The following is a 15,623-nucleotide window of genomic DNA, read 5'->3' on the forward strand; positions in this document are numbered from 1 at the left end:
GAAGATCTTTTTTGTACAGTTCTTCTGTGTATTCTTGCCACCTCTTCTTAATATCTTCTGCTTCTGTTAGGTCCATACCATTTCTGTCCTTTATCGAGCTACTGAACTAACTGAAAAGGGAAAAGAATCTAAAAAAGATTCTTTTCAGATGTAAAACAGAATCACTTTCCTGGGTATACCTGAAACTAGCACAGTGCTGTAAATCAATTATATTTCGATTAAAAAGTCATCTTGTGATGTTTAAACGACTCCACATTTTCTGGTATGTGGACCTGAACCCAATCCTAGCTGATACGGCATATAAAGCAGAGTCCAGTTCCTGTGTTCTCAGTGCACATTCGGTGCTCATTTTGTTATAACACAGCCGCCCCCTCGCACAAGGGAAGGAGTTTTGCAGACAACTGAGCCGAGTCTTGCGGGCTGAATCAGAACTTGAGGCAGCCATATACTGCCACGAGCTAGAAGAAATCTTCAAAAGAGTATGGATAAATTAGAAGCAATTGGATCTAATAGAGTTTATTAACAAGCTAAATTAAGCTAAAATATCACAAAACCAAAGCTTTCCTTTATACCAAGAATACCTAATTAGAAAAAAAAAAAAAAACACCTCAGTAATAAGAGCAATAAAATGGATTTAAAAACACATAAAAATAAATAAGAGGGGGACTTCCCTGGTGGTCCAGTGGTTAAAACTTCATCATCCAATGTATAGGGTTCAGGTTTGATCCCTGGTCAGAAAGCTAAGATCCCACATGCTTCAGGGCCAAAAAACCAAAACACAAAACAGAAGCAATATTGTAACAAATTCAGTAAAAACTTTAAAAATGGTCCACATCAAAAAATCTTTTAAAATAAATAAGCAAACTCTAGGAGTATTGAGTAAATAATAAATAAATAAATAGGACGTAAATAAGAAATAAATAAGAATTTGATTTCTTATAAATCAAATTTATAAGACACAACTTTAACAACTGTAAGAGATGACTTAAACAGATCTTCTAAATAAATGCCCCTTACTTGAAAAATATTCACCACAGAAAACATTTGAATGTTATGAAAAATAAGAATAATAAAAATTATTTTTATTAGTTATATTAAAAATATTTTAATTTATTAATAATAAAATATACTTTTATTATTCTTCCCTACAGTAACAAAAGATACATACAGGCTACAGTACATATTGATGCACAGTTCTGATGCAGAAATAAACAAGAAAATAGAATCTTGAAACTTATCCCTAAATACACAGATATTTAGTATATAATAAAAGCAGAATTTCAAATTAGTGGGAAAAGAATGGACTATTCAATGATATTTAATGGCAATAGGAAAAATATCCAAATGGAAGAAAATAAAACTAGATATTCACCTCACTCCAAATAGTCAGATAAACTTCATATTGCTTCAAGTTCTAAGTATTAAAAAAAAAAAAAAGAACATTAGAAATAGTTACAGGACAAAAATTACAGCTAGAGGACTTTCCAAGTAAAATGGATTTCCAAACAAGACAATAAAAGGCATACAAGGAAAGCCATTAATGAAAAAATTGCAAACAAGACTATATAATCTTTAATTCTCCATGCCAAAGTTGTCAAAAATATAGTTAAAGAAAAAAAAATCAAATTGATGAAAATATTTTAAAACTGAAATCAACAAAAGCTAATTTCTCTAATATATACAGAGTTTCTTCAAATCAATATGGAAAAAATAAAAGTAAAGAATGTAAACGTAATTTTCTCAGAAACAAAAATTCTCAAACTTACTAGTAAATACACAAGACATGGAAATTAAAACAATACAACAATGTTTACCTATCAAATAGGCAAAACATGAAATTGCAGGAGCTGTATTCGTCCCATTTTCAGATCCCTTTCCAAGGGAATTATTCCCTGTGCCACTGTAGACTTACTGTGCCTGTGGAAAGAGGTGAGTTTAGGACCTTCCTCTATCTTCAACCCTTTCATTTTAAAGCTTCTGCACATCAAAGGAAACTATTAGCAAGATGAAAAGACAGCCTTCAGAATGGGAGAAAATAATAGCAAATGAAGCAACTGACAAACAACTAATCTCAAAAATATACAAGCAACTCCTACAGCTCAACTCCAGAAAAATAAATGACCCAATCAAAAAATGGGCCAAAGAACTAAATAGACATTTCTCCAAAGAAGACATACAGAGGGCTAACAAACACATGAAAAGATGCTCAACATCACTCATTATCAGAGAAATGCAAATCAAAACCACTATGAGGTACCATTTCACACCAGTCAGAATGGCTGCGATCCAGAAGTCTACAAATAATAAATGCTGGAGAGGGTGTGGAGAAAAGGGAATCCTCTTACACTGTTGGTGGGAATGCAAACTAGTACAGCCACTATGGAGAACAGTGTGGAGATGCCTTAAAAAACTGGAAATAGAACTGCCTTATGATCCAGCAATCCCACTGCTGGGCATACACACTGAGGAAACCAGAAGGGAAAGAGACACATGTACCCCAATGTTCATCACAGCACTGTTTATAATAGCCAGGACATGGAAGCAACCTAGATGTCCATCACAGCAGATGAATGGATAAGAAAGCAGTGGTACATATACACAATGGAGTATTACTCAGCCATTAAAAAGAAAACATTTGAATCAGGTCTAATGAGGTGGATGAAACTGGAGCCTATTATACACAGTGAAGTAAGCCAGAAGGAAAAACACCAATACAGTATAATAACACATATATATGGGATTTAGAAAGATGGTAACAATAACCCTGTGTACGAGACAGCAAAAGAGACACTGATGTATAGAACAATCTTATGGACTCTATGGGAGAGGGAGAGGGTGGGAAGATTTGGGAGAATGGCATTGAAACATGTAAAATATCATGTATGAAACGAGATGCCAGTCCAGGTTCGATGCATGATACTGGATGTCTGGGGCTAGTGCACTGGGACGACCCAGAAGGATGGTATGGGGAGGGAGGAGGGAGGAGGGTTCAGGATGGGGAACACATGTATACCTGTGGTGGATTCATTTTGATATTTGGCAAAACTAATACAATTATGTAAAGTTTAAAAATAAAATAAAATTTTAAAAAAACATCAGGAAAAAAAATAAATAAATAAACTGTATGTCCATGCAAAAAAAAAAAAAAAAACTTTTTAATTGCTAGTATTGGTGTTGTGTAAGCTTGGTTTCAAGCCAACCTAACTCTCAATGTCACTTCTAATCACAGAGCATTTATTGGCTCGTCCTCCAACCACAAAGGATCCCATACAATTGTCATTTCACTGACAGATCATAAAAATGCAATCCCGACCAAAGTAAGAACAGCATCAGTTCAGTTCAGTCGCTCAGTCGTGTCTGACTCTTTGCGACCCCAGGAATTGCAGCACGCCAGGCCTCCCTGTCCATCACCAACTCCCAGAGTTCACTCAGACTCACATCCATCAAGTCAGTGATGCCATCCAGCCATCTCATCCTCTGTCGTCCCCTTCTCCTCCTGCCCCCAATCCCTCCCAGCATCAGAGTCTTTTCCAATGAGTCAACTCTTCGCATGAGGTGGCCAAAGTACTGGAGTTTCAGCTTCAGCATCATTCTTTCCAAAGAACACCCAGGGCTGATGTCCTTTAGAATGGACTGGTTGGATCTGCTTGCAGTCCAAAGGACTCTCAAGAGTCTTCTCCAACACCACAGTTCAAAAGCATCAATTCTTCAGCACTCAGCCTTCTTCGCAGTCCAACTCTCACATCCATACATGACCACTGGAAAAACCATAGCCTTGACTAGCCGGACCTTTGTTGGCAAAGTAATGTCTCTGCTTTTCATACTCCTGCTTTAATCAACTTCAAATCCCTGTGGAATTATTGATGAATAAAGAGAGAGGCATAGAAAAAGAAGTGATAAGTAGAAGGTAGGGGACAACAAAGAAAATGGATGTTTCAGTCAAACTTTCTTGATTTCTTTGGAGATACTAACCTAAGGAATTAAATATTAAATGATAAAAACAATTTTGTTATCAACGTATGACCTCTCCCCTAAAGTGTGCTCATGTGAAGGAGGAATACATCCACAATTTAGGGCTTAAAAATAACCCCTTTCTGGAGTCAAAAGATGGAAAACCATCTATGTCTTCTATACAAACTATGCTAAGTTAATACTTTTGATTTGAAGCATCTCCTATAAAAATATTTTTTGCAAAATAAATACATACATTTTACTGATGCTGATGCTAAGACCTTTGGCTATTGTAGGCATCAAAAGCAAGAAAATGTATATACATCTATACACACACATATTTATAATCAGTTGTACTGCATCAATAACTAAAAAGCCAAAGAACCCCTCTTCTTTTCCCACTCTAAATATGTGTAGCCAAACTCTGGCTTTGACTGAAGTCATTGTTCCATGATCATGTATTATTCAGTTTCTATCTAAGTCTGTCTCAGAATCTTCTATCTTGAACTACACAACAACTTTGGCAAAAAAATAAAAAGGCCTGTCCTATCATGCAAGTGATAAGGATCTGCTTCTGTTGTGCACTGCTTGAGATTTTGCTTAAGGAAGAAAGCCCTTGTAGTGCCCTTTTTATGTAATTCATCCTGGGGATAATCCCCCAGGAAATGTCTGGATAGCTTCACTGGGTTATGGGAAATGAAAATCCTATGTTGTTTTAGCTGAGTATGTCTTAGACCTTATTGTTGGAAGTGAGCCTTACTTGACATTTGATATTAATCACAGACATTGGAGAAACACCTCAGGGAGTTGGAATTGTCATCTGTGACCAATCAAGTCTCACTGGACAACACTCACTGCTCAGTGTTGCTTTAACTTACTGTGCTGAGATGTCACACCTGTCAGCCAGCTTGCACATCTTCCCAAGGATTTGCTAGGGTTAGTTTTCTCCCTGTCTATAAATGCAACATAAGTTAGCAACATTCACTGACAGATTTCAGCAGTATTTTTCCCCTAGTTGAGCTGTTAGCTCAATTGTGAAGTACAGGAATTTCTTTTCAGTCTTCAAAGAATTCAGAACCACAATCAGAACTAGGCGGAAATAGCAAAGCAGATTGACAGCATATCCATCAAGATCGTCTAGCAGTTGCTTAGCGTTCGCCAGTACTACCGGCCCTCCTCTCATCTCTCCAGCAAGTGGAATGCTGAAGAAATACACCTGGAATTTTCAGATATAGACAACTGGAAAACACCAATACAAATGTGGCGCAGGGGTAAAAAATCCACTTGCAATGCAGGAGACGCAAGAGACGAGAGTTTGATACCTGGGTAAGGAAGATCCCCCAGAGTAGGAAATAGCAACCCACTCCAGTATTCTTGCCTGGGAAAATTCCATGGACAGAAGAGCCTGGCGGGCTACAGTCCATAAGGTTACAAAGAGCTTGACACGACTGAGCACGGATGCACATTCATTCAATACAGATGAAGTAGTGGTTAAATCAAAGTTAATTTTAAATTGCTCAAATAATTGGGACTTGTAATTCTTATGGTTTATACATATCCTCTTCATGACCCCCACCACATGCCTGGGCTCTTTCTAAGAGACCACAAAGATTGGTTGGTGAGCAGAGGCAACATAAAACCAAGAACCAGATGGAGTTTGGAGGTGCTCCCTAAGAAGCCTTCTTCAATTTATTAAAGCCACACAGCTCAATATAAGCAATGGTAGAGAAAACTGTACTTAAGCATAGATGGAAAATTTAAAAGTTCAAGAGGTTTTGATTTTTGAAGAAAACTGTGAAAAAAAATGGAGTGAGAGAAATTAGGGGTTGGGTAAATTTTAGTCGTTAAATATTTAAAGTAAAAAATGCAGGACATGAGGCTGAGTATTATTTGTGTTTCCTAAGACATTTCCTTGAAACAGTTTCTTCAGTCTAGATGTATACAGTGTTCAAAACAATTACAGCTACGGAAAAGGAAAGGAGATAGATTATCCAGGGGCGCCAGCAGAAATACTGTCCAAAATGGATAATTTTAATTACAAGCTCTTTCCTAAAGAGGCATTTCTATATTCATGAGAAAATGAGACCACGTCTGGTGAAGTCAAGGTCTCTAATTATCCAGAGCAGTGTCGACTTTTGTAGTCCAGGCCGCGACCGTGACCAAATGGGAATGAAATTCAAACCTTTTGTCCATCGGGATCTGCTTCAGCCTTCCCTCTGAGGCTGCAATTCACACTTAAAAAAAAATAACACTAATCATACTGAAGACCTTTTGAGGTTCCACCTGTGTTAAATCAAGAGCAAGGAAAAGATTTAACACTTTCTTCCCCATCTCAAGCAAGCCAGAAATGCTCACTACACATTACTACATATTGCTAATCACTTCATGTCCTGTATGTGGCAGAGTTATTCACAATGGAAAATTTTGACTTTTTTTTTCTTTTTTATAAAAATATTAAAGTAAAATAGATAAGATTAATAAAAAGGAATTTTTAATATAAGAACATTTTTATGTATTTACCTCTTAGGTTAAAGCAAGGGATAAAATCCTTGACACAACATCATTTTAAATAAAATTGTTATTGATTCATATAGCTGACAAAAAATTGGACATGAATTACAGCACATTATGCTGGGTCTTTTGAGGAATATAGTAATTTCATAAACCTCTGCTGCCACATTTGCCTCATGTCCCTTGTATTTTGTATACTCATCTACTATTAACACCTACCTGAAATAGAAGGAGTAAAGTTGATCTCTCGGTGAATGACTGCATTGGCCCAAATTCCCTGGGATCCTGTATCTGGCCAGTTCTTGAGGCCACATGCCCTCAGTCTAGTATACCTGGCAGGCTAACAGAACATATTTCTTATGCACAGGGCATAACTATAAACCCTCAAGGACAGCAAAACCCACTCCAGTTTCAGCCTTGCCTCTGAAATGTATCCATCACTGGAGAATGAGTGCAGCATGACTAATGATGATTAGGAGGCCACATGGTATGATGGAAAAAGAACTGAGCTTGGAATCAGAAGGCAAGTGCTCCTGTTTCAGTGCTAACCCTTATTAACTGGGTGACTTACGCCAAATCTTTTTAAATCTCTGCCCTCAGTTTCTCCTTTGTAAACATGGTCAGTGATAATTTACTATGTCAGGTTGTTTGTAAATAACATGTAAAGACATTTTGTAAATATTATACATTTAAAATACTACATGTATTAGTTCAGTTCAGTCGCTCAGTCATGTCCGACTCTTTGCGACCCCATGAATCGCAGCATGCCAGGCCTCCCTGTCCATCACCAACTCCCAGAGTTCACTCAGACTCACATCCATCGAGTCGCTGATGCCATCCAGCCATCTTATCCTCTGTCGTCCCCTTCTCCCCCTGCCCCCAAACCCTCCCAGCATCAGGGTCTTTTCAAATGAGTCAGCTCTTCGCATGAGGTGGCCAAAGTACTGGAGTTTCAGCTTTAGCTTCATCCCTTCCAAAGATATCCCAGGACTGATCTCCTTCAGAATGGACTGGTTGGATTTTCTTGCAGTCCAAAGGACTCTCAAGAGTCTTCAACACCACAGTTCAAAAGCATCAATTCTTCGGCGCTCAGCTTTCTTCACAGTCCAACTCTCACATCCATACAAGACCACTGGAAACAGTGCCTCTACATTAATTTATCTATATTTGCACGTTTCTCATGGCCAGGTAAGAAGAATAAATAATGAAAAATTAAATGCTGCTTCCTTCACACTTTCTGGTTTCGGAAGCATCTTTCAGGCCACATTTAACTGTAGGCAATGAATCTCAGAACAAAGAACTTTTACCTCACTTTCCCTTGTAAAATATGTGAGAAATAATGATAGTTAAGGCTCAAATATAAACTTGGCTAAAGCTAAGGTGGGAAGATTTTAGACAAGGAGTCAGCAGACTGGTGTGCTGAACTCGGCTACGCTAAAAGGAAATGTCACATCAACATGAAACATAACCTCTGTGTAATTTATCCTTCAATTAAATGGAGGAAAGAGGGGGATTAGAGTTAAGTTGTTCTTCACTCTTTTGTATCACATGTCTCTTTAAATATTTTTATATATTTTAATATTTAAATACCAAAACTCACAGCCATCATATAAGGTGGTATTAATATTATCTTCACCTTATCATTAGGTCACTGAAGCTTAGAGTACCTAAATGACACAAATAACATTTGCGTCGAAGTCTAGGGAATTCAGGGACCCACATAAATGAACTACAGAAAACCTCAGGTTAAAAGTCTCAGAATTAGAACATATTCTCCAGGGAACTTTCCCAACCCAAGGACTGAACCCAGGTCTCCTGCATTGCAGGCAGATTCTTCACCATCTGAGCCACCAAGGAAGCCCAGTCTTTCTACCTGAGCATTCTCTTCTTAAATGAAAGGCCCATATTTTATTTGGGTAACACTCAAAACCTTGGCCTGATGTGGCCCATTTCCTTCTAATAAGAGATGGATAGTTACCTAAGGTGGACAGTTACCTACCAGTGGATATGCAACACTATTACCCAGTGAGATAATAGCACTCTAGCATCTTTACAAATAAAGCCAATGACTCTAAGAAATAAAAATGAATTCACTTTCTCCTGGTGACATTCAGAGAAGCTGCTGCCAATAGACCCTGGGTTTGTCCTCGGGCCACTTTCTTCTTAAATGCACACTAGACTGCACAGTTTTATCAAGGATCATGATTCTTACCATTTGAGTCCTCCTTTATAGAGACTATAATTTTTTCAAATCCAATTCAATACTAATCAAACATTAGAATGGAGTAAGTAAGCACATTTTCAGATACCCAAGTTCTCCAAAAATCTTGCTTCTATACACCCTTTTTTATTTTTTAAAGGAGATTGATAGATATTATGCTCCATTGGAACAAAGAATTAAACCAAAAAGATCTAGACATGATATCCAAAAAATGGAAGTTGTACCACATGAGATCTCCTTGCATGACAGCAAAGACAAATGCCAGGACTGTAGCTAAGCAGGAAGGAAAATGCATAGAAAGAGAATTGAAAGCTATTTTTCAGAGCTTCTGTTAAAGGATGTAGGGAATCTTAATCACAAACTTGCAGAAAGCTGAGTAAAAGGGAAAAAAAGCAACTAATTCACAGCAAAAATAAAAGTTTGCAGAAGTATACTTAGCAGTGAACACTTACAAATACAAAATAATGAAAACCCTGAATATGGACTTAACCATAAAGCTATTCTGCAGGTTTCCAAGAAGAATAAATATGTCTGCATGAAGAGGGGTATAAGAAAGCAAAATTTTCATCTTCTATAGTCAATAGTTCAGTTCAGTTCAGTCGCTCAGTTGTGTCCGACTCTTTGCGACCCCACGCAGCACACCAGGCCTCCCTGTCCATCACCAACTCCCAGAGTTCACTCAAACTCATGTCCATTGAGTCGGTGATGCCATCCAGCCATCTCATTCTCTGTCATCCCCTTCTCCTCCTGCCCCCAATCCCTCCCAGCATCAGAGTCTTTTCCAATGAGTCAACTCTTCACATGAGGTGGCCAAAGTATTGGAGATTCAGCCTCAGCATCAGTCCTTCCAATGAACACCCAGGACTTATCTCCTTTAGGATGGACTGGTTGGATCTCCTTGCAGTCCAAGGGACTCTCAAGAGTCTTCTTTAACACCACAGTTCAAAAGCATCAATTCTTCGGTGCTCAGCCTTCTTCACAGTCCAACTCTCACATCCATACATGACCACTGGAAAAACCATAGCCTTGACTAGATGGACTGTTGCTGGCAAAGTAATGTCTCTGCTTTTCAACAGGCTATCTAGGTTGGGCATAACTTTCCTTCCAAGGAGTAAGTGTATTTTAATTTCATGCCTGCAATCTCTATCTGCAGTGATTTTGAAGCCCCCAAAAATAAAGTCTGACACTGTTTCCACTGTTTCCCCATCTATTTCCCATGAAGTGATGGGACCGGATGCCATGATCTTCGTTTTCTGAATGTTGAGCTTTAAGCCAACTTTTTCACTCTCTCTTTCACTTTCATCAAGAGGCTTTTTAGTTCCTCTTCACTTTCTGCCATAAGTGTGGTGTCATCTGCATATCCGAGGTTATTGATATTTCTCCCAGCAATCTTGATTCCAGCTTGTGCTTCTTCCAGCCCAGTGTTTCTCATGATGTAACTATAAGCAGGGTGACAATATACAGCCTTGACGAACTCCTTTTCCTATTTGGAACCAGTCTGTTGTTCCATGTCCAGTTCTAATTGTTACTTCCTACCTGCATATAGGTTTCTCAAGAGGCTGGTCATATGGTCTTGTATTCCCATTTCTTTCAGAATTTTCCACAGTTTATTGTGATCCACACAGTCAAAGGCTTGGGCATAGTCAATATAGCAGAAATATATGTTTTTCTGGAACTCTTTTGCTTTTTTGATGATCCAGTGGATGTTGGCAATTTGATCTCTGGTTCCTCTGCTATTCCTAACATCTAAAATATAAAGTATGTTAAACTAGTAATGGAATCATGCCACTAAAGATACATGGGTGATTATTGGACGCAATAGCTGAACAAGTTGAGAATGATCAGACCCAAAGAGTGGAAAATGAGATGGTGAGAAAGAAAACAAACTTTAATGTTATTTGACTTTAAAGACTGTGTACAATAAATACCTAAATATAAATAAAAATTAAACATTAACAACATACTAGAGGAGACTATACAACAGACTAAAGTCACATCATTTTGGTGACAAAGGTCCATATAATCAATGCTATGGTTTTTCCAGTAGTCATGTACAGATGTGAGAGTTGGACCACAAAGAAGGATGAATGTCAAAGAATTGATACTTTCAAACTGTGGTACTGGAGAAGACTCTTGAGAGTCCCTTGGATAGCAAGGAGATCAAATCCATCAATCCTAAAGGAAATGAACCCTAAATATTCATCGGAAGGACTGAGGCTGAAGCTGAAGCTCCAATACTTTGGCCACCCGATGGCAAGAGCTGACTCATTGGAAAAGACCTCGATGCTGGGAACAATTGAGGGCAGGTAGAAAAAAGGAGGGGACAGAGGATGAACTGGTTGGTGGCATCACCATCATCAATGGACATGAGTTTGAGCAAACTCTGGGAGATTGTGAACAATAGGAAAGCCTAGCATGCTGCAGTCCATGGGGTCACAAAGGGCTGGACACTACTTAGCGACTGAACAATAGCACAAACCTGCCTTGATCTGAAAGGAGTTAAATGTTGCCCCTGCTCTTCCCTTGGGATTCTGAGGAAGCACTGCCCCCACCCAAAGTCATCTTTACATAACCTTTTTCTCAATCCCATAGTACATTCCAGACAGTACTGAAACTAAAACAGCTTCAAGGTCTTCTTATTTCTTTTTAGTTGTGATTAAGAAGTGACATGGAAGCTTCTGGTGAAAAGATATTATCATTGTGTTTTAGGTGTCATTTTGAGTAAACAATTCAGAGCAATGTTACTGCAATGTTGCTGGTCAAGATCAGTTGTGGGAAGCCCTGCTTTTACCTTCTCAAGTTCAATGTGGTCAGTTTCAAAATCCATCACCTCTTGTGATACTGCTGTGTTACCTGGTGAGCAATTCACACTTCTGAATTTATGCACTCTAAACGAAAAGCAAAATGGCATACCAGTCTTGAAATCCTGCCTGGAGATACATAGAAAATGTGGCGTATCCCCAAGGTAGTTGGTTGCTAAAAGGAAATGTCCCGAGTCATTACCACCTACTCACGGTTTGAAAGCACCGCAGATGTGCCAACAATTTCTTCTTTCACCTTTGCCATCCTGATGGAAGATTTCTGCTCCAGAAAGGATAATGAAGAGCAAGCATTCACAGTGGGTCACTTAGTATGAACGCAGCTTTGGCCCACTCTGTCCATCCAGCAACTGCAATAGAAAGTGGACTTGGGCATGTAACACATGAAATTAGAGTAACAGACTTTGTTCTAGGAGATATCACTTAGGTTTCTCCAACCACAGACCCCCCCAACCACCATGGCAAACATCTCAAAAGTTCACACCTCTGAACACTCGGGAAACTGAGAAGACAGTGTCTGTGGTTTGCTCTCATTGTTATTAGGAAAACGGCTTCCAGTGTAAATCCTATTAAAAGGGATGAGTTTCCAGATCAATTTTCTCTAGTCTACAGAGTGTGTTTATATACATATTTCATTACTGAACAGAATTTTTAAAGATAGCCCGTCGTGTACCAAATGCATATTTCCCACTCAATCTCTGCCAATTATGCAACACCTCTAGAGGCAGGATCTTGCTTCTTCCAAAAGCAGCTCTCCTCTGTGTACCACTGAGAGCTAAGGAGATCTTTCTTTGTTCTATGGCTCAGTGACTGCCACCCCAAAAGCCTTTTATTCCTCTGGAGTCATAAAACAAGGAACAAATGGAAGTTCTTTTCCACATTATAACCCTTAAAATGTTTGATGGCAGCTTCCATTTCTCCCACCACAAGTTTTCTTCTTCCTTCTACTCTTTCTGCCACATCTACCCAACAGCTTCTATATTCTTTTCTCGTATACCACAGCCCTAATTCCTTTCAAGGGGCAGGGTACTCTGTAGAGCAGTGTCATGTGGGGCTTTGAGCAGGGGCATCAGACTCAGAAAAACTAGGGTTTTAATCTTGCATTGCAAAAGAGTTAGTTATTACTTAGCAACTAAATGACAATAATCTTTCATCTACCCTATATGTACAGGACTTGGACCAAGTAAGGTGTCTAAACTTCAGTCTCTTAATCCATAAAAAAGTGGCAAGAATAATACTTATCTCTTAATGACATAATATAGGTAAAGTCTGATCAAGTTGCTGAAACACAGTAGATTTCAAGAAAATGCTACATTAGCATTGTTTGGTCCAGTGCGCAAGTGCTGTGATCTGTCCATCCTCTGTAAAGGGACATGCTCACGTCTCAACAGATTATTCTGAGCAGGATCCAGCCAGCATGGAGCAGTGTCATAATCTTGGACCACTGGGCACAGCTTTCATGACTGACAGGTTGCTCTCACTTATTTACTCACCACTGCATCTTTAAAAAGGTATTAATTTCAACTAAGACCACAGAGCAACCTCATCCTCTGCAGTTCTCCATGTCTGGCACTGAACAATAAAGGAAATGCTGGAGTATGTGTGTTTTCCATTCTAAAGGATCTCTCCTTAGAGTACAAAGGGAAAAATGGCAGTGCAAGAAGGTAGAAGGGAAAAGGAATAAGAAAAACTGTTAGAATCCCTTTTGGGGTCCAATTCTAGCAATTTAGGTTGCCAAAATAACCCTGAAAATAAAACTCTGGATATCCAAGATGGAGAAGTTATAGATTAGACAGCAGTGCTAATGACAACTGGACATCAGAGGAAATCTGTAAAAAAAAAAGAATTCCTGGCTATCTTGGAAAAATAAACAGTTTGAATTGAGTTTCGTTCAATTTTAGGAAAAACGTTTTAATAACTACATGAGATCAAACAAATAAATCAATGAATGTGTCCATGGGTTCTTTTTGCATTCTATGGAAATAGCTCTCAGGGAAGAGAAATTCATGAGGTTCTTGAGTTTAGGACGGAAGAAACCACAGTAGAAGACAGCAGGGCTAAAAGCATGATTGTTTGATAAGGACAAACATTAGTGATATATAAATTGTGTGAAATACATATGCATTGTTTTTTGTAAAACAGAGACTATTGAATTTTTAATTTTTTTTTTTTTGCAGAACAATCAGAAAACACAGAGGCAAAAATAAAAATAAAAAACATGAAAAAATCTCCCATAATGCTACACCAGTGAAAAGTGAAAGTGAAAGTTGCTCAGTTGTGTCCAACTCTTTGTGACTTCAGGGACTGTCCATGGAATTCTTCAGGCCAAAACACTGGAGTGGAAAACCCCATGGACGGAGGAGCTTGGTGGGCTTTAGTCCAAGGGGTTATGAAGAGTCGGACAGGACTGAGAGACTTCACTTTCACTTTTCACTTTCATGCCTTGGAGAAGGAAATGGCAACCCACTCCAGTGTTCTTGCCTGGAGAATCCCAGGGATGGGGGAGCCTGGTGGGCTGCCGTCTATGGGGTCGCACAGAGTCGGACACGACTGAAGTGACTTAGCAGCAGCAGGGGAAGACTGGAATGCTGCAGTTCATGGGATCGCAAAGAGGTGAACACAACTTAGTGACTGAACAACAACAATAATTGCATAATGTCAATGATCCAGAAAAAAAGAAAAACAAATTTTGTCAGGATATTTCCAGACACAACTATAATAAGCATAGCTTTGTAGAAATCAGGCAAACCCATTTTAGTCTTCCCTTTATGTTTTAATAGAAGAGTCATGAAATTAACCTGAGAGTAAAATTCTAATTATTGAATAGTGGAATGGTTCTGGAGAAAGGCGGAAAGGAAGTGCCCAGTGAAACCAGTTTCTTGCAAAAGAAGCTTTCTGGTAAACTCAAGTTTTAAAGGGGTTTCCCTGCTGGCTCAGTTGGTAAAGAATCCACTTGCAATGCAGGAGAACCCAGTTCGATTCCTAGGTCAGGAAGATTTGCTGGAGAAGGGATAGGCTACCCACGCCAGTATTCTTGGGCTTCCCTTGTGGCTCAGCTGGTAAAGAATCTGCATGCAATACGGGAGACCTGGGTTCAATCCTTGGGTTGAGAAGTTCCCCTGGAGAAGGGAACAGCTACCCACTCCTGTTTTGTGGCCTGGAGAATTCCATGGACTGTATAGCCCATGGGGTCACAAAGAGTCAGACATGCCTAAGCGACTTTCACTTTCAAGTTTTTAAAATGATAAAAAGATAAATGTGTACCCAAAGAAAAACACAATTAAAAAACAATGGATTTCAACATACAATAGATGCAGATAAATACTGTTTGATTCCACTTATACAGGGTATCTAGAATAGTCAAATTCATAGAGTCAGAAAGTACATTAGCAGATGCCACGGGTAGGGGATGCAAGAAGGGAGGACAGGGGGACTTAGTGTTTAATGGGGACAGAGTTTCAGTTTAGAAAAGAGAAAAATTCAGGAAATGGATGATGGTGAGGATCAAATAACACAGTGAATGTACCACTGAACTGTACAGTTCGTGTGTTCTCAGTTCCTCAGTCGTGTCTGACTCTTTGCACCCAATGGACTGTAGCCTGCCAGACTCCTCTGTCCGTGGAATTTTCCAGGCAGGAATACTGGAGTGGGTTGCCATTTCCTTCTCCAGGGGATCTTCCCAACCCAGGGATCAAACCCGCATCTCCTGTCTCCTGCATTGGCAGGCAGATTCTTTCACCACTGTGCCACATATGTGATTTTTATTGCAATAAAAAAAGATAATAATAGAAGCAAAATAATGTCAGAAAAGCTAAAATTCTAAAGTCAAAAGAACTAAAATAAAAGGGACCTTGTAAGTTACATTTAAAGCAGATAAAATCAGGAAGATAAATATCCCTGATTGTAGAAGATGGTGTTATGTTAACAGATGCTTGAATGAAGATAGAAGTCTTTCTTTTACACTCTTTTTCCCCCAAGGAGAAGAAAATGTTCTTTATATTGGAAAGTGTAGATGATCACTCCAGTCCCTTCTAACTTGAACAGAAGGGTTTTAGGGATGTTTCACTTTTTAGCAGATTGCTGGAGTTTTGGGTAAATACCACCAGACGTATGACTTCAGA

General features: G+C 38.9%; 1 long non-coding RNA gene across 2 annotated transcripts in view; it reads right to left on the minus strand.

Annotated features, from left to right (window-relative positions):
• Window positions 1-3,746: 3,746 nt before the first annotated feature.
• The window catches only part of LOC113894088, a 52,020-nt gene continuing 40,143 nt past the window's right edge, over window positions 3,747-15,623 (minus strand). The window contains exons 3-5 of one of the 2 annotated variants that reach the window (XR_003511467.1): window positions 11,698-11,852; window positions 4,830-4,904; window positions 3,747-3,849 (exon numbers count right to left, since the gene is read on the minus strand). This is a non-coding gene — a long non-coding RNA (uncharacterized LOC113894088). Of the gene's footprint in view, window positions 4,905-11,697; window positions 11,853-15,623 lie in introns of both variants that reach the window. The other variant, XR_003511466.1, reaches the window with a different exon arrangement.

The sequence above is a fragment of the Bos indicus x Bos taurus genome, chromosome 6 (assembly GCF_003369695.1).
Source record: "Bos indicus x Bos taurus breed Angus x Brahman F1 hybrid chromosome 6, Bos_hybrid_MaternalHap_v2.0, whole genome shotgun sequence".
In the NCBI taxonomy this organism is placed as follows: domain Eukaryota; kingdom Metazoa; phylum Chordata; class Mammalia; order Artiodactyla; family Bovidae; genus Bos; species Bos indicus x Bos taurus.